Source organism: Ranitomeya variabilis, chromosome 1, assembly GCF_051348905.1.
Source record: "Ranitomeya variabilis isolate aRanVar5 chromosome 1, aRanVar5.hap1, whole genome shotgun sequence".
Lineage (NCBI taxonomy): Eukaryota > Metazoa > Chordata > Amphibia > Anura > Dendrobatidae > Ranitomeya > Ranitomeya variabilis.
In genome coordinates, this window is record NC_135232.1 from 444,995,018 (window position 1) to 445,018,758 (window position 23,741).

At 44.1% G+C, this 23,741-nt stretch overlaps 1 protein-coding gene and 1 long non-coding RNA gene across 9 annotated transcripts in view; one reads left to right on the top strand and one right to left on the bottom strand.

Moving 5' to 3' along the window:
• The window catches only part of LOC143764268 (uncharacterized), a 483,255-nt gene that overhangs the window by 34,695 nt on the left and 424,819 nt on the right, over positions 1-23,741 (bottom strand). The window lies entirely within an intron of this gene.
• Positions 6,898-23,741, top strand: part of SLC24A2 (solute carrier family 24 member 2) — a 675,272-nt gene continuing 658,428 nt past the window's right edge. The window contains exons 1-2 of one of the 8 annotated variants that reach the window (XM_077249614.1): positions 7,013-7,031; positions 7,539-7,640. The gene's annotated coding sequence lies outside the window, so the exon portion shown is untranslated. Of the gene's footprint in view, positions 7,032-7,090; positions 7,195-7,313; positions 7,641-23,741 lie in introns of those variants that run through there. The other 7 variants (XM_077249620.1, XM_077249629.1, XM_077249660.1 and 4 more) reach the window with 7 other exon arrangements.

The window sequence follows — 23,741 nt, forward strand, 5'->3', positions numbered from 1 at the left end:
GTATTGATTATCGGCTTTTAAATAAGATCACTGTCAAATTTCAGTATCCTTTACCGCTGTTGTCTGACTTGTTTGCCCGGATTAAGGGTGCCAAGTGGTTCACCAAGATAGACCTTCGTGGTGCGTACAACCTTGTGCGCATTAAGCAAGGTGATGAATGGAAAACCGCATTCAATACGCCCGAAGGTCATTTTGAGTACTTGGTGATGCCTTTTGGTCTCTCCAATGCGCCTTCAGTTTTTCAGTCCTTTATGCATGACATTTTCCGGAAGTATCTGGATAAATTTTTGATTGTTTATCTGGATGATATTTTGGTTTTTTCTGATAATTGGGATTCGCATGTGGAGCAGGTCAGGTTGGTCTTTAAAATTTTGCGTGAAAATTCTTTGTTTGTCAAGGGCTCAAAGTGTCTCTTTGGTGTACAGAAGGTTCCCTTTTTGGGGTTCATTTTTTCCCCTTCTGCTGTGGAGATGGACCCAGTCAAGGTCCGAGCTATTCTTGATTGGACTCAGCCCTCGTCAGTTAAGAGTCTTCAGAAGTTCTTGGGCTTCGCTAACTTCTACCATCGTTTTATCGCTAATTTTTCTAGCATTGTGAAACCTTTGACGGATATGACCAAGAAGGGCTCCGATGTAGCTAACTGGGCTCCTGCTGCCGTGGAGGCTTTCCAGGAGTTGAAACGCCGGTTTACTTCGGCGCCTGTTTTGTGCCAGCCTGACGTCTCACTTCCCTTTCAGGTTGAGGTGGATGCTTCGGAGATTGGGGCAGGGGCCGTTTTGTCGCAGAGAGGCCCTGGTTGCTCTGTTATGAAACCTTGTGCCTTTTTCTCTAGGAAGTTTTCGCCTGCCGAGCAAAATTATGATGTGGGCAATCGGGAGTTGTTGGCCATGAAATGGGCATTTGAGGAGTGGCGTCATTGGCTCGAGGGTGCTAAGCATCGTGTGGTGGTCTTGACTGATCACAAAAATCTGATGTATCTCGAGTCTGCTAAACGCCTTAATCCGAGACAGGCCCGCTGGTCATTGTTTTTCTCCCGCTTTGATTTTGTTGTCTCGTATTTACCTGGTTCAAAGAATGTGAAGGCCGATGCTCTTTCTAGGAGCTTTGTGCCTGATGCTCCTGGAGTCGCTGATCCTGTTGGTATTCTTAAAGATGGAGTTATCTTGTCAGCTATTTCTCCGGATCTGCGACGTGTGTTGCAGAGATTTCAGGCTGATAGGCCTGAGTCTTGTCCACCTGACAGACTGTTTGTCCCGGATAAGTGGACCAGCAGAGTCATTTCCGAGGTTCATTCCTCGGTGTTGGCAGGTCACCCGGGAATTTTTGGCACCAGAGATCTGGTGGCCAGGTCCTTTTGGTGGCCTTCCTTGTCAAGGGATGTGCGGTCATTTGTGCAGTCCTGTGGGACTTGTGCTCGAGCTAAGCCTTGCTGTTCTCGTGCCAGCGGTTTGCTCTTGCCCTTGCCTGTCCCGAAGAGACCTTGGACACATATCTCCATGGATTTCATTTCTGATCTTCCGCTATCTCAGGGCATGTCCGTTATCTGGGTGATATGTGATCGCTTCTCCAAGATGGTCCATTTGGTTCCTTTGCCTAAGCTGCCTTCCTCTTCCGATCTGGTTCCTGTGTTTTTCCAGAACGTGGTTCGTTTGCACGGCATCCCTGAGAATATTGTGTCTGACAGAGGATCCCAGTTCGTTTCCAGGTTCTGGCGATCCTTTTGTAGTAGGATGGGCATTGATTTGTCGTTTTCGTCTGCTTTCCATCCTCAGACTAATGGACAGACGGAGCGAACCAATCAGACTTTGGAGGCTTATTTGAGGTGTTTTGTCTCTGCTGATCAGGACGATTGGGTGACATTCTTGCCGTTGGCTGAGTTTGCCCTTAATAATCGGGCTAGTTCCGCCACCTTGGTTTCACCTTTTTTCTGCAACTCTGGTTTCCATCCTCGCTTTTCTTCGGGTCATGTGGAGCCTTCTGACTGTCCTGGGGTGGATTCTGTGGTGGATAGGTTGCAGCAGATCTGGAATCATGTGGTGGACAACTTGAAGTTGTCACAGGAGAAGGCTCAGCGCTTTGCCAACCGCCGCCGCGGTGTGGGTCCCCGACTACGCGTTGGGGATTTGGTATGGCTTTCTTCCCGCTTTGTTCCTATGAAGGTCTCCTCTCCCAAATTTAAACCTCGTTTTATTGGGCCTTACAAGATATTGGAAATCCTTAATCCTGTATCTTTTCGTCTGGATCTTCCTGTGTCGTTTGCTATTCACAATGTATTTCATAGGTCCTTGTTGCGGCGGTACATTGTGCCTGTAGTTCCTTCTGCTGAGCCTCCTGCTCCGGTGTTGGTTGAGGGCGAGTTGGAGTACGTGGTGGAGAAGATCTTGGATTCTCGCCTCTCCAGGCGGAGGCTTCAGTACCTGGTCAAGTGGAAGGGCTATGGTCAGGAGGATAATTCCTGGGTGGTCGCCTCTGATGTTCATGCGGCCGATTTAGTTCGTGCCTTTCATGCCGCTCATCCTGATCGCCCTGGTGGTCGTGGTGAGGGTTCGGTGACCCCTCACTAAGGGGGGGGTACTGTTGTGAATTTGCTTTTTGCTCCCTCTAGTGGTTACTAGTTTTTTGACTCTGGTTTTTCTGTCATTCCTTTTATCCGCACCTGGGTCGTTAGTTAGGGGTGTTGCTATATAAGCTCCCTGGACCTTCAGTTCAATGCCTGGCAACGTAGTTATCAGAGCTAGTCTGCTGTGCTCTTGTCTACTGATCCTGGTTCCAGTTATATCAGCTAAGTCTGCCTTTTGCTTTTTGCTATTTGTTTTGGTTTTGTATTTTTGTCCAGCTTGTTCCAAAACTATATCCTGACCTTTGCTGGAAGCTCTAGGGGGGCTGGTGTTCTCCCCCCGGACCGTTAGACGGTTCGGGGGTTCTTGAATTTCCAGTGTGGATTTTGATAGGGTTTTTGTTGACCATATAAGTTACCTTTCTTTATTCTGCTATCAGTAAGCGGGCCTCTCTGTGCTAAACCTGGTTCATTTCTGTGTTTGTCATTTCCTCTTACCTCACCGTCATTATTTGTGGGGGGCTTCTATCCAGCTTTGGGGTCCCCTTCTCTGGAGGCAAGAAAGGTCTTTGTTTTCCTCTACTAGGGGTAGCTAGATTCTCCGGCTGGCGCGTGTCATCTAGAATCAAAGTAGGAATGATCCCCGGCTACTTCTAGTGTTGGCGTTAGGAGTAGATATATGGTCAACCCAGTTACCACTGCCCTATGAGCTGGATTTTTGTATTCTGCAGACTTCCACGTTCCTCTGAGACCCTCGCCATTGGGGTCATAACAGAAAGGCTTCTGATTACAATGTTGACCGGCATGGAAGTGACAGAGGAGCAAGGTTAAATAGCGACTCCCACATCCTGATGGAAACAGGTGAACAGAGGGGATGATGCACACCAGTTCAATTCCACCAGTGGCCACCGGGGGAGCCCAAAATCCAATTTCACAACAGGGCCCCATACAGTTTGGGAAATAAGTATGTGATCCCTTGCTGATTTTGTAAGTTTGCCCACTGACTAAGACATGAACAGTCTATAATTTTAAGGGTAGGTTAATTTTGATATTGAGAGATAGAATATCAAAAATAAAATTCAGAAAATCACATTGTATAAATTAGATAAATGTATTTGCATTTTGCAGTGAGAAATAAGTATTTGATCCCTCTGGCAAACAAGACTTAATACTTGGTGGCAAAGCCCTTGTTGGAAAGCACAGCAGACATTTTTTGTAGTTAATGATAAGGTTTGTGCACATGTCAGGAGGAATTTTGGTCCCCTCCACTTTGCAGATCATCTCTAAATCATTAAGATTTTGAGGCTGTCGCTTGTCAACTCAGAGCTTCAACTCCCTTCATAAGTTTTCTATGGGATTAAGATCTGGAGACTGGCTAGGCCACTCTATGACCTTAATGTGCTTCTTTTTGAGCCACTCCTTTGTTGCTTTGTGTGTATGTTTTGGGTCATTGTCTTGCTGGAAGACCCAGTCACGACCCATTTTTAATGTCCTGGTGGAGGGAAGGAGGTTGTCACTCAGGATTTTACGGTACATACTTAGGCAGTTAACTGGTTCATGCAGCTTTACATGAACACCCGAGCCTTACACTATGGCTGGTCCAAATAACTAAAGCAATTGTTACCATCCACCTCTCGTGTCTCCCCTTTTCCTCATAGTTTGTAAGCTTGCGAGCAGGGCCCTCATTCCTCCTGGTATCTGTTTTGAACTGTGATTTCTGTTATGCTGTTATGTCTATTGTCTGTACAAGTCCCCTCTATAAGTTGTAAAGCGCTGCGGAATATGTTGGCGCTATATAAATAAAAATTATTATTATTATTACATGGCTCCATCCATTCTCCCATTAATGCGGTGAAGTAGTCCTGCGCCCTTAGCAGAGAACCACCCCCCAACACATAATGTTTCCACCTCTATGCTTGACAGTGGGGACGGTGTTCTTTGGGTCATAGGCAGCATTTCTCTTTCCCTAAACACGGCGAGTTGAGTTAATGCCATAGACCTCAATTTTTGGTCATCTGACCAGAGCACTTTCTCCCAATCACTCAAAGAATCATCCAGGTGTTCATTGGCAAACTTCACACGAACCTGCACATGTGCCTTCTTGAGCAGGAGGACCTTGCGGGCACTGTAGGATTTTAAACCTTTACGGAGTAATGTGTTACCGATGGTTTTCTTGGTGACTGTGGCCCCAGCAGCCTTGAGATCATTAACAAGTTCCCCTTGTGTAGTATCAGGTTGATCACTCACCTTCCTTATGATCAAGCATACCCCACGGGGTGAGATTTTGCATGGTGCCCCAGATCGATGTCGATTAACAGTCATTCTGCACTGTTTCTGTTTGGGCAGAGGGAGCACACTAGTCACGTCATTGCACCCGCTGACCTGAAACTTAACAGTCATAAGACGCAGAAGACGCCGCAATGGTGGAACAGGGAGAGGTAAATATCACAAGTGCTGGGGCACTGAGCAAGTGGGCAGGGTCACTTGCGGGTGCTGGTACTGGCACAAGCAGTGGGCCCCCATAGTGCACTTGTGTCCCTGAAGGCGAATGGGTTCCCCGCCTGCTCAGGGCCGGGTGCGCCGTGTGCTGACGCCGGCTCTGTGTCAAAGGTCGTGAAGAGGTTAAAGTATATTTTTCTTTAAAACGTCACAGCATTTCAGAGTCAAACATAGCTGGCAGAGCACATACAGCTAGTGTCTGATGGATTCTGCCTGTGGATTTAACAGCGTTTAGCAGCTTACACGTTCACTTTAATGACCGCCGTAAAAGGGTACATCGGCTGCTAAAAGTCTCTGAATGCAATTGCGAAGGGTAGAGTATGATAGGGTGGTTTCTGGTATAACTGTATTAACAACATACTGAAACCATATCTATGTTGCCAACATCACAATCCCTCCCTATGCAACTATTTAAGAATAGCAGATAAAACTGTCTGTTTTTCACTTGAGAGTGCCAGGATAGGGCATAAAAATGACCAGCAGGTGTCAGAAATGTTTCATAAATATGTCATTTGTGAGGAAAGTTATATTTTTATTCACTGGCGGACACAGACAGAAAAGGGCCGCTGTGTAAGAACAATATATGGGCCCTATTCAGCCCAATAGCTCATCATAATTCACAATTTCACCTGCTTCTGATGTGTAAGTGGCCTCTTTACCTGGTGGGCACCTGTGCAGCTGTACAGATTTCATCAATGATATGTTTGTTTTATTCTAACATTGAAATATGATACACATTGTCCTAAATTAAAGGGGTTCTGTACTACTAGGACATCCCTTTCTTGATCTAAATGTTTGGCCCTAAGAAAATATAAAAGCCTATACCCGTGATAGCGCTGTTCCCGCGGTGTAGGCACTCGCTTTCCCCGGGAGCTGTGATGCAGTGTTGTGACACTTGATGCCGATGCTCAATCAGCACTGGTGTCACTTTTCCCTCCTTCGGACGAATTGAACATGAAGAGGAAGTCCGGGTTGCAGCTGATCTCTGACTTCCTCTTCATGTTCAATTCAATAGAAGGCGGGGACAGTGACAACAGCGCTGATTGGGTGTTGGGATCACGTGTCACAGAAACTACACAGGAGCCCCAGGACAGAGAGTGCCGACACTGCGGGAACAGCGCCGACGTGGGAGGCGAGTATAGGCTTTATTGCCTTATTGGGGCCAAGCATGGCATATGTGAAAGATTCTTACCAGCTTCATGGATGGCTAATGCACTATTGCAATTTACTGCTTTTTAAAATTTCAAGTTAGAAATATATATTAACACTTTTCTTCTGCTTTTAGCTCATTGCCTAGGAGACCGACCACTGCTGATGTCTAGTTTGTAATCTCTTCTGGATTAGGAGGTAACAGAACTCTCCAGCGATCCTGGCCAGCTTCAAAACAGTGTTTACAAGCTCCATAGTAATGAGCTTGCCAGCACTACACGTTCTTCTCTCAAGCAGTGGTAGTCGGTCTCCAAGGCAACAAGCTGTAAACTATAATATCCAGATATGAAGATGAGAGTAACTTTTACTAAAATTTCAGATTAACCCTTGTGATTCCTGTCCTACATAACATAGCAGCCATCATTGACCATACAACTGACATTTTTTGCTCCTAACCTCAGATAACTAGTAAATGAAAGCATGGCATCTATTTTGGCTCCTCACGTAAAGTGCCCTGTTCGCTATTCTAATCGTTTTCTTTAGAGCTAACATTTGATACATGGTTTATCCCAATTATTAGCTGGTGTGATATTATGACAGCAATACTGAATGATGGAAGAACAGTTGTGAGACTGGTCACAAGCATGAATATTGCTCCTGAATTCTGTTCAAACATGCCGCCATTGTAGCTATGGCAACCTCGCCATTATCCTCTTCTTCACAAGATGTAAAGGCAAAGTGCTGGCCGAGGATAACATGCGCAGCTCAATGTGACCTGCTCTTCACAGAGAAGAGAGGCTGCAGAACCCAGCACCGGCACCATGAGGTAACTCCTGTGTGTGATTCACTGCAAGGACGACGGGGGAGAAGCTACAAGTGAGCGCAGTCCCCTGGAATGACGTCACACTGGAAATGGGCGGGAAAAGGAGGCTCTGCTCCTGACAGGGACTGATAACCTCTGACAGGAAAGGACGCGCTCACACAGCCAGGTGCATGACTGGACGTGCAGTGATGTTACATGCCTCCCTGCTCTACACAGCCATTACACTACTCTGTATATATAGCACACTGTTTGTAGAGACTCTCGGACAAGGCTGTCTGCGTCTGTACTAGGTAGAGAACTCCTGGGAGGAAGAGTTTGCCCAAATGCGTAGAGACAAGTCACAGAGGGAATGGCAGCGTGAGGCTCAGGAGGGAGGTGTCTGGCTCATGCTCCATAATCAGGCTTGGAGCTGGACAGAGAGAGGGTGTGGCAGAGGCAGGGAGGGAGGCAGCGGCTACACGTTCCCAGTGTCACTGGTGCTGAGGCTGCTCTCTTCTGTATGTATACTAGGCAGCTGGCAGACAACTCCTGGTTACAGCAGGAAGCCATGAGCAGCATCCAGCCCTGGCACACCTATCTGCCCTGACTTTACAGGACTGGCATGGGTCACTGGTGAGTGTTGTGTTTCCATTGTATGCCTGTCCTGGTGAAGGGCTGTTTACTGGCACAAATAACAATGAACTAGTAATATGTAGGACCCCACTAACTCCGAATCAGCACATTCACCCAACTTTTGTTATCACCTGTATCTTACAAATGCAGCACAATAACACATAGTGGACACTTTAATAATATTTTGTGTTCTAACTATATATGTATGTATCTGTCTGATATCGTCTGTGTTATTATCAGTATGTCATTTTCTTATCTGTTTATCATCTATAATTATTTTCTCTATATTATCTATATCATATCTATTTACAGTATATCTATCTTTATATTATCTAATATCGCTATCTATCTCATATCTATCTGTCTAATCTATCCCATATCTATCTATAGACATATCTATCTCATATCTATCTGTCTATCTTCTATCTATATCTATGTAATATCCAATATTTATCGATATATTATCTCATATTTATGTATCATATCTATATATAGATATATATGTGATCTATTTATAATCTATCTCGTTTTATCTAATATCTATTTATATATTATCTATTTAATAACTATTATCTATTTATACATCTTTCTATAATTGTAAATCAATAATCATTCTGTCTATTCTCAACATAAAATTGCTTCCATTACATTTTTTAAAAAGAACATAAGCAGGATTTTGTAATATTCTTGGCAGGTAGGGTCATGCACGTTAGTGTAAGTGATCTAACCAGCCATCTGCTTGTATGTATATTTTATAAAATGTTCTTCTATGCCTGTGTGCTTTCACATGTGAACTTTGAATCTCAGGATTTACTTGTCCTGGATGTCCAACGAACGAATGACCTGAAGTGAATTAATAATCGTTTAATCCCTTACCTCAAAATATTTTTACCCTTGAAACCAAAGTTTTCATTGGTGTATTTGATTCATGCATCATGTATTCTCATGATATGTCAGCAGATTCTTTGATGAAAAACAAACCCATTTTGATTAGAATTAGACTACAGTATTGTTATTGCTGCCTGAGAAAGAAAAGGAGTCTGTAGATGTAGTGAAAATTTACCCTCATTGGTGAGAAGCTTTGTGCGAGCTAAAAGTTAAACAGATGAAGATTAAACAGATTGCAGTCAATAAGTAGCTTACTGATTCTGTGCTCAGCAATCCACGTGAGATCAGAGCGGCTCCAGTACTGAATGTCAAAAATCCACCAATGAATGTATACATATTAATCTAATACTACCTCTTATGCACTGTAAAAACAAATAATTTTCTAGTTACTATTCAGAAAGCAGTACATATATCGACTGTATCTATCAATTTATTTATCTACATCTTGACATTTTGGTGTACATAAGTGCAGATATTTGTGTAATGTACATATCATTGTACTACATTTCTATAGATCAGACTATTTGTTCTAATAATAATATAATTAAGTATAATCTTAAAATATGACACAAATATTATGACTATATAAGATGTGTATTACCACAAATGTTATAGAACTGGCCAACTAGTATTCAGATAGTCTTTCAGCATCACTAAGCAATAGTTAAAGAGGTTTTCACATTAAATACACTTGTCAGCTATCCACAGCATAGGTATGATTGCTAGAGGCTTCCACTGATCATGAGAATGGCAATCCCAAAGTCTACTGTGTGAATTTGCTTATTTGGGACTGAGGGAGGTAACAACTCTATCATCCCTAGAAAATTGAATGGAGCAGTGGTGATGAGTGAACGTGCTCAGATAAGGTGTAATCCGAGCATGCTACTGTGCTGAGTGTCTTCGACATGCTCGGAAAATATGTCCCTGTACTTACGTGTCTTGCCCCTGTTCGACAGCCTCAATACATGTATGGATTGCCTGTTTGTTGGGTGAGCCCTGCATGTGTCGCAGTTGTCGAACAGCCACAAGACATGCAGGTTCGGGGACTCAGAACATATATTTCGAAAACGCTGAAGTCACTCGGTCAGCACCCGAGCATGCTCGGATAACACTTTATCACTCATCACTAGTGGTCACATACACGCAGCCCCATGCAATTACACAGGGCTCTTTGGGTCCCCTGTTCTTAGGATAAGAGGGATCCCAGTATTTGGACTTCCAGCTATCATATATTTTTCATTTAGCGGGAAAACCCTTTAATAATGTTTAATAATGATAACTTTTCAAAATATAGCAAGATTCTGAAGATGCGATCACTGTTACTCCTGTGGTACTGCTGGTCGGTTCTCGTTCATTTCAATGAGAGCTGACTTTTTGTGCTCGAGAACAGACACTACACAGTGTGTGGAGCTGTGGTGTTTCGCCTCCGTCCCTTCCAGTGGCCAAGGAACATAGAAATAGCTGATCGAGTGAATGACAGGTGTCCGACACCCACTGATCTGATATTGATAGATTTTCTTATCACCCCTATTCATACAACCCCTTTACATAGAACTGCTGCGGATGTATCCACTTGTATTTTGCTTTCTATTGAACTAAAACTCATGGACAAGAACTACTCAGTTCCCTCAGTTTGACATGACTGTATTCTTTTTCTGTTGTCTGCTTTAAAAGTTCCTTTCTTAGCCTCTATTGCATTTCATTTCTATCATATTTGCTATCTAGCATCATACTGTAGGTATCCTTATTCTTTTCATCAAAACAATTGGAAACCAAGATAAATGGATCCCTTTGTAAGTCATTGAAACCCATCTGTGTTCATCTTATGTTAGCACTAACATACTATATTGTGGCTTCTTATATTAATGATAATTGGTAGCGGATTGAAAAACTGACTAATTATATATCAGTTTATCACCTTTCTTGCCATAAATTCAGATTAGTTGCAGAGCAAAAATATTCAACAAAAAAGGGGCAAGTGTAAAGCTAAGATTATTCACAACTGAGGTTTTGAATTCCATTTATGTTCCATTCTAGGAGCAAAGAAGCAGAATTCGTGTGGGATATAGGTTTGTGACATAGCGGATACAAAAGGACCCCATTGTTTTCTCTTATTCATTGGAATAATAGCTAATCCACAGTGCCTGGCAAATAAGCTAGACATTAAACTTCAGGGCTCCTTCTCACTTGCGAGAAATACGTCCGAGTCTCGCAGGTTAAAACCCTGCTCTGGCGCCAGCACTCCAGAGTGGAGCGTGCAGCTCCATGTTTTGCTATGTGGCCGCACGCTCCGCTCTGGAGTGCTGGCGCTAGAGCAGGGTTTTAACCTGCGAGACTCTGACGTATTTCTCGCAAATGAGAAGGAGCCCTAACTGTGCTGTCCAGCTCCATTCAGTGTTTTTATTTGGCTGCAACTGGAATTAATAACATATGATTAGTGGGGATCGCAGGTGTCAGACCACCATCAATCTGATATAAATTACCAATGCTGGGGATAATTCATCAATATTTTATGCCAGGCCATCATTTTAATTATCAAATCTCACAAATTTTTTCAAGACACAGCTTTTTTGTGCTTTTTTATCGTCACATTGCAGGAGCCATAATTTTTAATTTTTCTGTCTATTGGAGTATAAATAACTTATAACAATAAACTTTCACAGTATTAATCCTGGATGGATGATAAAAAAAGGGCAAAACTTAAAAAATTTGCACCATAAGGCTGGGGCTACATGGTGACTTTGGCTGTGATACCTGTCACATGACCAGAGTTTGCTATATGTCGCTGCAACATATGGGACATAGTCCAATACAAATGAATGGGTTCAGGTTGCAACCCCGAGAGTACTACGAAAAGCTAGTCGCAAAACGAAAAAAATCCATTGCGGTTGGACTTCATGCAACTTGCTTGCAATGCAACCTCATTCACTGTGTTGCCCTACGATATAACTACGAAGCTTAGCAGTCTTTCGTCACATGATAGATGTCGCTGCCAAAATCGCCATGTCGCCCCATCCTTAAACAGCATAAATATCATGATACCCTTACTGTATGTGTCAGTATGACTACGACAATACCAAATATGGATCGTTTTCTTTGTATCACCATTTTTGCATAATAATAGCAAATTCATTTGTAACTGAATTTTTTTTATACTGCTACATTTAAAGAAATATAACTCTTATTTTTCTGTTAATGTAGTTATATATGGGCTTGCTTTTTTGTTGTTTTATTTGGTTGACGAGTCATTTAAAAATAAACACTTTTAGGGTACATTTTAATTATTACATTTTTTGAGGGTGGGGTGATGAGGAATGAAAAAATAACAATTATGTTTTTTTTGTTATGGTTGTTTTAAATTCCACATGATATTATACTAATAATTTATAATGCTGTGGTATACCTGGTATGCCCAATGGTGGCACACTTCGATTTGTGAACCTACTGTGCTACAGGACAGGCCTGCCTAGGAAGGGCCATAGCTAAACGGCTACCAGGTATTCACTGGAGCTCCTGATGATGAAGACAGACTGGGCTGAAGATAGCCGCCAGGTATGACTCCTAGGGCTTGTTTCCATTTGCGAGAAACACGTCCGTGTCTCGCATGTGGAAACCAAGCTCTGGCGCCGGCACTCCAGAGCGGAGCGTGCGGCTCCATATGTTGCTATGCGGCCGCACGCTCCGCTCCCAAGTGCCGGCACCAGAGCTTGGTTTCCACATGCGAGACACGGACATATATCTCGCAAGTGGAAACAAGCCCCTAGGCAGATCCAGGTACTGCAGATCCTAACCCCAGAGGTCAGGTTTGCTGACAAAGACTAGGGCTATTTTCAGACACAACAGTCTAGGATACTGGAGCAGAGACTGGCTGCACATGGACCAGGAGACAGTGCTCAGAACTGACCGCACTGGAACCAGGGACTTCGGGAACAGAACACTGGTCACACCGGGTACCAGGGGACTTCGGATTCATGACTTGCCGTACCAGGACTAGGGGACAATGTTCAGGTACTGGCCGCATTGGGATCAGTGAACTTCGGGAACAGGACTGGCCGCATCGGAACCAGGGGATAACGTTCAGGCACTGGCCGCACTGGGACCAGTGATTCGGCCTGGCTGCATCAGGACCAGGGGACCTCACAACTGCACTAGAAGAACACCATCTCCCTAATGACTCAACTCGTTGCTTGGCGAAGTCCCTAAGGGAGAGGGAGTCTTTTATACAGGATGACTCCCACAAATTGGCTGGGACCCATCTTGCAGGTGTACTAATTGTGCTAAATAGCTCTTAGCGACAGGCTGGGGGCATTTACCATATAAAAGAAAATATACACTGGCGCTGCACCAATAGAACAAAAATGGGGAAAATAGCTACGTATGGTGGAGGGGATCTAGGCTGCTGGTGATATGACGGAGTCTGTGCTGAACTCTGTCTGAAAATTGAACAGTGAGAGTAAAATAAGTAAATCACCTGCGCTGATTGATGGTGTTGCTAGTACAAAACCTGCAATCGTGCCTCTACTGTGGGGGAATTGAGGAGAGGGCTCAGTCAAGTGAATTAGCGTGGAGCCAAGTACTCAGTGTTAGATACACAACTGCACAAAGGTTTTAAAACGGGGTGAATCACACCCAATAGTGATAAGTCATGCGAAAATACTTATGAGCATGAACAGATGCACTTACCAGATGCCGTGACTCAGATGATCCCGAAAGATAGAAGGCGGCAATTCTCCTTGTAGGTTAGTGTCTTAGCGCTGCACCGTGAAGTTGCAGGGTGGTGACAGGGCTAGCTGGGCTAAAAACGTCGCTGCTAGTGCGGCTATAGCAGTGAGCAGAAACCGCCAGCTCCTAGCGTGCTCCGGCCGGAAGCTACGCCGGAGCGGTGGCAAAGTGTGTAGGGGGCATGGTACCTGTAGTGACGTCACAAGGTTGAGGGGCGGGCGCGGGCAACCAATCCGACGTGTTTCGAAGGATACACTCCTTCTTCATCAGGGCCCACCCCGCAACTTCACGGTGCAGCGCTAAGACACTAACCTACAAGGAGGATTGCCGCCTTCTATCTTTCGGGATCATCTGAGTCACAGCATCTAGTAAGTGCATCTGTTCATGCTCATAAGTATTTTCGCATGACTTATCACTATTGGGTGTGATTCACCCCGTTTTAAAACCTTTGTGCAGTTGTGTATCTAACACTGAGTACTTGGCTCCACGCTAATTCACTTGACTGAGCCCTCTCCTCAATTCCCCCACACTGGAGGCATGATTGCAGGTTTTGTACTAGCAACACCATCAATCAGCGCAGGTGATTTACTTATTTTACTCTCACTGTTCAATTTTCAGACAGAGTTCGGCATTTACCATATGCTTTCGCTGCCCCTTTGACCCCTTCTCCCCCGAGCCTATTTTCACCTTCACGACCAGGCCAAATGCAAAATTTGCTGGAAAAATTGTCATATCGTGTTTGGAGAGCCCCTAATGTGCCTAAACAGTGTAAAACCCCCTACTGACCCCATCTTGGAAACTAGACTCCTCAAGGAATGTATCTAGATGTGTGGTGAACACCTTGAACCCCCAGGTGCTTCACGGAAGTTTATACCGTTGAACGGTGAAACTAAAAAAACTTATTTTTTCCACAAAAATGTTCATTCAGCCCCAAATTTAACATTTTCACAACGGTAACAGAAGAAATTGCACCATACAATTTTTTGTGCAATTTCCACTGATTATGCCGATTATGTGGGGGACTGTTAAAGCGCATGGCAGGGCTTGGAGGGGAAGGAGCACTTTGACTTTGTGAAGGCAAAATTTGCTGGAATAATTAGCTGACACCATGTTCTTTTAGCTTACATTTTTTTATTTTCACAAAGGTAACAGGAGAAAATAGACCGCAAAATTTGTTTGGCAATGTCTCCAAAGTACACCGATACCCCATAGGAGAGGGAAAATTACTGTTTGTGCGCACAGCAGAACGTGAAGGGATGGAGCGCCATTTGACTTTTGGAGGTGAAAATTAGCTGGACTCATTAGCGGCCGTCATGTAACGTTTGGAGAGCCCCTGATGTGCCTAAACAGTGGAAACTTCATACTAGTGACCCAATTTTGGAAACTAGTCCCCTCAAGGAATGTATCAAGATGTCTGGTGAGCACCTTGAACCCCCAGGTGCTTCACTGAAGTTTATAATGTAGAGCCATGAAAATCAAATCACATTTTTCATACAAAAATGTTTTTAGCCCCAAATTTTTTATTTTCACAAGGATAACAGAATAAAATGAATCACAAAATCTATTGTTCAATTTCTCCTTAATACGCCTATATTACTCTTTGTGTGCACGGCAGGGCTCATAAGGGAAGCAATGAAGTTTTGGAACGCAGATTTTGATGGAATGGTCTTCGGGTGTCATGTTGCGTTTGGAGAGTTCCTGCTGTGTGTAAACAGTGGAAATCTCTGAAAAGTGACCCCATTTTGGAAACTAGACGCCGCAAGGAATTTATCTATATGTGTGGTGACCAACTTGAATCCACAGGTGCTTCACAGATTTAATCTGTGAAAATGAGAAAAAATTATTTTTCCCACAAAAATGTTTTAGCCCCAAGTTTTTTTCATTTTTACAAGTATAACAGGAGAAAATGGACCTCAAAACATGTTGTGCACATTCTGCTGATTACACCGATACCCCATATGTGGTCAATAACTACATTTGAGGCACAGTGCAAAGCTCAAAAGCGAAAGAGCACCATATTGAAGTTCAGATTTTGCTGGGCTGGCTTGAGGGTGTCATGTCACATTAGCAGAGCCCATGAGGTGCCAGAACACAATAAGACACCCTATTTTACAAACTACAACCCTCAATGATCTAGTCTATTGGTGCAGTGATCATATTGACACCACAAGTGTGTCACAAAATGTTATACCATTTGGCAGTGAAGCATCAATAATTACATTTTTACCACAAAAATTTTGTTTTAGCACTAGATTTTACATTATCACACTATGAAATGGGTAAAAATGGCACTTAAATGTGTCCCCCAGTTTCTGCTGAATGTAGAAATACCCCATAATGGGGTGTGCAGTATTGCTTAGCCATATGATATTTGTATTCTCCAGTACATTTAAGTCCCAAGTACGTCGTAGTCCCCAGTACATCGTAGTCCCCAGTACTTTGTAGTGCCCAGTACATTGTAGTACCCGTAGTTTGTGCCCAGCTCATGCTTTTGGAGATATGCAAATTAGGTGGGCTCTCATCGCTACAGAAATGCCAAACAGAAGGGAAGGGACATTTGGATTTGGAAGCGCTGATGGATTTCTTTTGGGGGACGAAAGCCCATAACGCTTTTCCAGAGTCTTTGTGCTATCAGTAACATGCAAGCCCCTTATATTTCCGTTAAAGGGAACCTATCACCCCGTTTTTTAAAAATTAGATAAAAATAGTGTGAAATAGGGGCAGAGCTGGGCTTTACATTACTGCCTTTTTGGTGCCTTTACACCCCCGTTAGGCTGCCGAAATACCTTTGGGAAGTGGCCGTTTTCTGCTGTCACTCAAGTTGGTCAGGTCGGATGGGCGTGGTCACAGCGCTGTTTCTCCCCCAGATCAGGCTCATCATTACGTTGGTGGCGTAGTGGTGTGCGCATGTCCAAAGAGAAGATCCACTGCCCAAGAGATTCAAAACAGCGCGGTCTTCGCTATTCGCCGTTTACCGGTGGGCGCGGCCATCTTTACTGTGGCCGCGCGTGCGCAGATGGAGCGCTCTGCTGCCCGGGGCTTCAGGAAAATGGCCGCCGCGATCTCCATCTGCGCACGCGCGGAATGCCGCGGCCATTTTCCTGAAGCCCCGGGCAGCAGAGCGCTCCATCTGCGCACGCGCGGCCACAGGAAAGATGGCCGCGCCCACCGGTAAACGGCGAATAGCGAAGACCGCGCTGTTTTGAATCTCCTGGGCAGTGGATCTTCTCTTTGGACATGCGCACACCACTACGCCACCAACGTAATGATGAGCCTGATCTGGGGGAGAAACAGCGCTGTGACCACGCCCATCCGACCTGACCAACTTGAGTGACAGCAGAAAACGGCCACTTCACAAAGGTATTTCGGCAGCATAACGGGGGTGTAAAGGCACCAAAAAGGCAGTAATGTAAAGCCCAGCTCTGCCCCTATTTCACACTATTTTTATCTAATCTTTAAAAAACGGGGTGATAGGTTCCCTTTAACAGATGAATGACCTTTCTTTTTTGTGGATTGAGTTGAAGCATTTACTGGGAGCATTTTACATAACATTTAGGATCACATTCATCCAGCACCTTGCGCTGAGCACTTACACCGGGGTTTCCATCTAAATCTCCAAGTGACGTGGAAGAAACCCCTGATGGATCCATTCACTAAAATGAAGCAACAGAATTAGGCCAGCCTCACACTAGCGAGTTTTACGGACGTATGAGCGCATAAACTACGTCCGTAAAATTCGCATTACACACGGCCCAATGAATCTCTATGGCCCAGCTCCTATCTGCCGTATATTACGCATCCGTAATATACGGTCTTGTACGGCCGTAGAAAATCGCAGCATGCTGCGTTTGTCACCGTATTGCGCAAAAAAATCGCCAATGAAAGTCTATGGGGCGAGAAAAATACGGATTCCACACGGACCAGCAGTGTGACTTGCGAGAAATACGCAGCGGTGTTAGTGAAAAGCCGGTAATTAAATTGCCGGCTTTTCATTTCTCCTGCCTAAACCCGACATGATATGAGACATGGTTTACATACAGTAAACCATCTCATATCCCCCTTTTTTTTGCATATTCCACACTACTAATGTTAGTAGTGTGTATGTGCAAAATTTGGGCGCTGTAGCTGCTAAAATAAAGGGTTAAATGGCTGAAAAAATTGGCGTGGGCTCCCGCGCAATTTTCTCCGCCAGAGTGGTAAAGCCAGTGACTGAGGGCAGATATTAATAGCCTAGAGAGGGTCCATGGTTATTGGCCCCCCTGGCTACAAACATCTGCCCCCAGCCACCCCAGAAAAGGCACATCTGGAAGATGCGCCTATTCTGGCACTTGGCCACTCTCTTCCCACTCCCGTGTAGCGGTGGGATATGGGGTAATGAAGGGTTAATGTCACCTTGCTATTGTAAGGTGACATTAAGCCAGATTAATAATGGAGAGGCGTCAATTATGTCACCTATCCATTATTAATCCAATTGTATGAAAGGGTTAAAAAACACAGACACATTATTAAAAATTATTTTAATGAAATAAACACACAGGTTGTTTTAATATTTTATTGCTCTCTCAATCCACCTGAAGACTCTCGCTTGGCAAAATAATAAACCAACAATATACATACCTTCTGATGAACTGTCACGTCCCACGAAGTAAATCCATCTGAAGGGGTTAAATCAATTTACAAGCAGGAGCTGTGCTAAAGCACTCGCTCGTACCTGTAAACCCCGGGTGCTGAAAGGAAAGCTGTGTGATCTGTACTTACATTGAGTCGTGGTGAGGCGCCCTCTGCTGGATGTTCTCATGAACTGCAGCCTTGGAAAAGTTCCCACGCTCGAGTTCATGTGAGTTCATCCTGAGGGCGCCTCACCGCGACTCAATGTAAGTAAATGAATTTACTTCGTGGGACGTGACAGTTCATCAGAAGGTATGTATATTGTTGGTTTATTATTTTGCCAAGCGAGGGTCTTCAGGTGGATTGAGAGAGCAATAAAATATTAAAACAACCTGTGTGTTTATTTCATTAAAATAATTTTTAATAATGTGTGTGTGTGTGTTTTTTAACCCTTTCATACAATTGGATTAATAATGGATAGGTGACATAATTGACGCGTCTCCATTATTAATCTAGCTTAATGTCACCTTACAATAGCAAGGTGACATTAACCCTTCATTACCCCATATCCCACCGCTACACGGGAGTGGGAAGAGAGTGGCCAAGTGCCAGAATAGGTGCATCTTCAAGATGTGCCTTTTCTGGGGTGGCTGGGGGCAGATGTTTGTAGCCAGGGGGGGCCAATAACCATGGACCCTCTCTAGGCTATTAATATCTGCCCTCAGTCACTGGCTTTACCACTCTGGCGGAGAAAATTGCGCGGGAGCCCACGCCAATTTTTTCCGCCATTTAACCCTTTATTTTAGCAGCTACAGCGCCCAAATTTTGCACATACACACTACTAACATTAGTAGTGTGGAATATGCAAAAAAAAGGGGGATATGAGATGGTTTACTGTATATAAACCATGTCTCATATCCTGTCGGGTTTGTGAAGGAGAAATGAAAAGCCGGCAATTGAATTACCGGCTTTTCACATATATCGCGCTGAATTAAATATAAATACAGAATATATATATATGTGTCTCAATGACATATATATATATATATATATATATATATATATATATATATATATATACTGTATATATTTTTAACGAACATTTGAGCACATAAATCCATTAGATGTCGGTTTTGCAAGCCTGCGAGAAAATATCGCAGTACGGATGCCATACGGATTACATACGGAGGATGCCATGCGCAAAATACGCTGACACACCCTGCCTACGGATGACATACGGACCACTATTTTGGGGACTTTTCTGCGTATTACGGCCGTAAAAAACGGACCGTATTTTTATACGCTGAGTGTGAGGCCGGCCTTACTGTGGACTTTGTTTGGCCTCTGTTCAGCAGTTTCCTTCTTTTCAGAACTTCACAAAACTGTAGCCTATCACAATTTTTTGCTCTCCTAAAAAGATGGACACTGCCGGATCATAGGACAGATGGCATTCACAATGCCTCCATCTGCCTCATTGTAGGGAATCTTCCATTGGAGGTTCCGTCTGAATCACGTTTTTTATAGATATACATGGAAACCCTAGTGTAAGTGCTCAGCGCAGAGCGCAGGATAAATGTGAGCTGAGCCTTACTGCAATCTTTGGGAGGCTGAATAAAAAAAAATCTGTAGTAGGTCAAGAATTGGTTTTATTTATTTTTTACACCGTTCCTCGTGCGGTATAAGTAATTAAATAACTTTATTCTTCGGGTCGGTGCGATTACCGGATACCAGATTTATATAATTTTTTTTATGTTTGGCTGCTGTCACACACTAATAGACGCTTTTTATTTTTGCATCCCATATTTTAGCGATAGCTATAATTTTTCCATATTTCTGCTGACAGAGGGCTGTGAGTTATGTGAGGGCTTGTTATTTGTAGGACGAGTTCACATTTTTATGGGTACTATTTTCGGTGACATGAGATTTTTTAACCCCTTTCTGAAATTGGACGTACTATCCCGTCGAGGTGGGGTGGGCCCGTATGACCACTGACGGGATATTACGTCCAGCGCGATCGGCCACGGGGGGAGTGCGGCCGATCGCGGCCGGGTGTCAGCTGACTATCGCAGCTGACATCCGGCACTATGTGCCAGGAGTGGTCACGGACCGCCCCCGGCACATTAACCCCCGGCACACTGCGATCAAACATGATCGCAGTGTACCGGCGGTACAGGGAAGCATCGCGCAGGGAGGGGGCTCCCTGCGTGCTTCCCTGAGATGATCGGTACAAGGCGATGTACTCACCTTGTACCGAGCGTCTCCTCCCTGCAGTCCTCGGATCCAAAATGGCCGCGGGGCTGCATCCGGGTCCTGCAGGGAGTACTTCCGGATCCACAGCAGGCGCTGGTAAGCCTGCACGGCTGTCTGTCAGATCGCTGATCTGACAGAGTGCTGTGCAAACTGTCAGATCAGCGATCTGTGATTCCACCCCCACCCCCACCCCCCCCCCCCCCCCCCGGGACAAAGTAAAAAAGTTTAAAAAAAAAATTCCACATGTGTAAAAAAAAATAAAAAATCCTAAATAAAGAATAAAAATACATATATTATTCCCATAAATACATTTCTTTATCTAAAAAAAACAATAAAAGTACACATATTTAGTATCGCCGCGTCCGTAATGACCCAACCTATAAAACTGTCCCTCTAGTTAACCCCTTCAGTGAACACCGTAAAAAAAAAAAAAGTGCCAAAAAACAATGCTTTATTATCATACCGCCGAACAAAAAGTGGAATAACACGCGATCAAAAAGACGGATATAAATAACCATGCTACCACTGAAAACGTCATCTTGTCCCACAAAAAACAAGCTGCCATACAGCATCATAAGCAAAAAAATAAAAAAGTTATAGTCCTCAGAATAAAGCGATGCCAAAATATTTTTTTTTTCTATAAAATAGCTTTTATCGTATAAAAGCGCCAAAACATAAAAAAATGATATAAATGAGATATCACTGTAATCGTACTGACCCAAAAATAAAACAGCTTTATCAATTTTACCAAACGTGGAACGGTATAAACGCCTCCCCCAAAAGAAATTCATGAATAGCTGGTTTTTGGTCATTTTGCCTCACAAAAATCGGAATAAAAAGTGATCAAAAACTGTCACGTGTACGAAAATGTTACCAATAAAACGTCAACTCGTCCCACAAAAAACAAGACCTCATATGAGTCTGTGGACCAAAATATGGAAAAATTATAGGTCTCAAAATGTGGAGACGCAAAATGTTTTTTGCTATAAAAAGCGTCTTTTAGTGTGTGTGACAGCTGCCAATCATAAAAATCCGCTATAAAAAACGCTATAAAAGTAAATCAAACCCCCCTTCATCACCCCCTTAGTTAGGGAAAAATAATAAAATTAAAATGTATTTATTTCCATTTTCCCATTAGGGTTAGGGTTAAGGCTAGGGTTAGGGTTAGGGCTAGGGTTGGAGCTAAAGTTAGGGTTAGGGTTAAAGTTAGGGTTAGGGTTGGGGCTAAAGTTAGGGTTTGGATTACATTTACGGTTGGGATTAGGGTTGGGATTAGAGTTAGGGGTGTGTCAGGGTTAGGGGTGTGGTTAGGGTTACCGTTGGGATTAGGGTTAGGGGTGTGTTTGGATTAGGGTTTCAGGTAGAATTGGGGAGTTTCCACTGTTCAGGCACATCAGGGGCTCTCCAAACGCGACATGGCGTCCTATCTCAATTCCAGCCAATTCTGCGTTGAAAAAGTAAAACAGTGCTTCTTCCCTTCTGAGCTCTCCCGTGCGCCCAAACAGGGGTTTACTCCAACATATGGGGTATCAGCGTACTCGGGACAAATTGGACAACAACTTTTGGTGTCTAAGTTCTCTTGTTATCCTTGGGAAAATAAAAATTTAAGGGGCTAAAAATCATTTTTGTGGGGAAAAAAATAATTTTTATTTTCACGGCTCTGCGTTATAAACTGTAGTGAAACACTTGGGGGTTCAAAGTTCTCACAACACATCTAGATAAGTTCCTTGGGAGGTCTAGTTTCCAATATGGGGTCACTTGTGGGGGGTTTGTACTGTTTGGGTACATCAGGGGCTCTGCAAATGTAACGTGACGCCTGCAGACCAATCCATCTAAGTCTGCATTCCAAATGGCGCTCCTTCCCTTCCGAGCTCTGCCATGCGTCCAAACAGTCGTTTACCCCCACATATGGGGTATCAGCGTATTCAGGACAAATTCCACAACAACCTATAGGGTCCAATTTCTTCTCTTACCATTGGGAAAATAAAAAATTGGGGGCGAAAAGATGATTTTTGTGAAAAAATATGATTTTTTATTTTTACGGGTCTGCAATATAAACTTATGTGAAGCACTTGGTGGGTCAAAGTGCTCACCACACAACGAGATAAGTTCCTTAAGGGTTCTACTTTCCAAAATGGTGTCACTTGTGGGGGGGTTCAATGTTTAGGCACATCAGGGGCTCTCCAAACGCAACATGGCATCCCATCTCAATTCCAGTCAATTTTGCATTGAAAAGTCAAATGGCGCTCCTTCCCTTCCGAGCTCTGCCATGCGCCCAAACAATGGTTTACACCCACATATGGGGTATCAGTGTACTCAGGACAAATTGTACAACAAATTTTGGGGTTCAATTTCTTCCCTTACCCTTGGGAAAATAAAAAATTGGGGGCAAAAAGATCATTTTTGTGAAAAAATATGATTTTTTATTTTTACGGCTCTGCATTATAAACTACTGTGAAGCACTTGGTGGGTCAAAGTGCTCACCACTGTCACGGGGAGACTAGGTGGGCAAGATCTAATAACCCGGGCCCCTGCAATTTCCCTCAGACTAGGGAAATCCTGACTGACCCTCTACCTAGAGTTTACACTGATGGTGTGCATGTCTAGGCCTCGACCCTCGCCCTGTCTCCTGTTTCAACCCTAGGCTGAAACCACCGCCCACCACCCAGTGAAAAGATCATACACCAATACCCACAGTTAGAACAGACAAGGATAACGGAAAATATACACCACGCCGCAGTCACTCAGGAATACACTATAAATGTGCAGGGCAAAATAAATACAAATATAGGAAGGAGTAAATAAGACAAAGGGAAATACACCACCAGCAACGATACTCCAACTACTAGCTCACCACTCCAGACCGAGATAACAACGCACAAGACAGAAGCTATCATCGGCGACGCCCAATGTTCAGGAGAACTATTTAAAGGCAATGGGCATGGCCCAGCTTCCAATCCGAGCATCAGGTAAATTAACCCCGGAACAGCTAGATAAAATCTAGCCGACGCCAATGAGCACATAGTGGTCAAAAGTGGAATTACCGCTGTCTGTCGAACGACCTGGTCTGAACAGCGTCTGACATGACAGTACCCCGCCTTCTACGAGGGACCCCAGGGCTCTCACGGCTTATAGGACCTGGCTTGTCCGGATGGCGACGGTGAAAAAACCTGACCAGCCGATCCGCATGAATGTCCGAGGCTGGTACCCAGGACCTCTCAGGCCTATAACCACGCCAGTGTACCAAATACTGTAAAGTGCAGTGCACTACACGAGAGTCAACCACCTTGGAGACTTCAAATTCCAGATTACCTATCCACCAAGACTGGAGGTGGCATAGGCGTCGCGTCCACAGAACCCACCACCTTCTTTAAAAGAGACCTGTGGAACACGTGTATCTTATACAACGTAGGAAGCTCCAATCGGTACGCTACTGGGTTAATGACGGCGGCGACCCTAAATGGACCAATAAACCTTGGACCCAATTTAAGGGATGGTATATTGAGTCTTATGTTTTTTGTGGCTAACCACACCCAGTCATCCACACACAGGTCCGGACCTGGCACACGCCTACTGTCAGCCACATGTTTGTACCTAGCACCCACACTCAACAGGCGCTGTTTAACTCTCCTC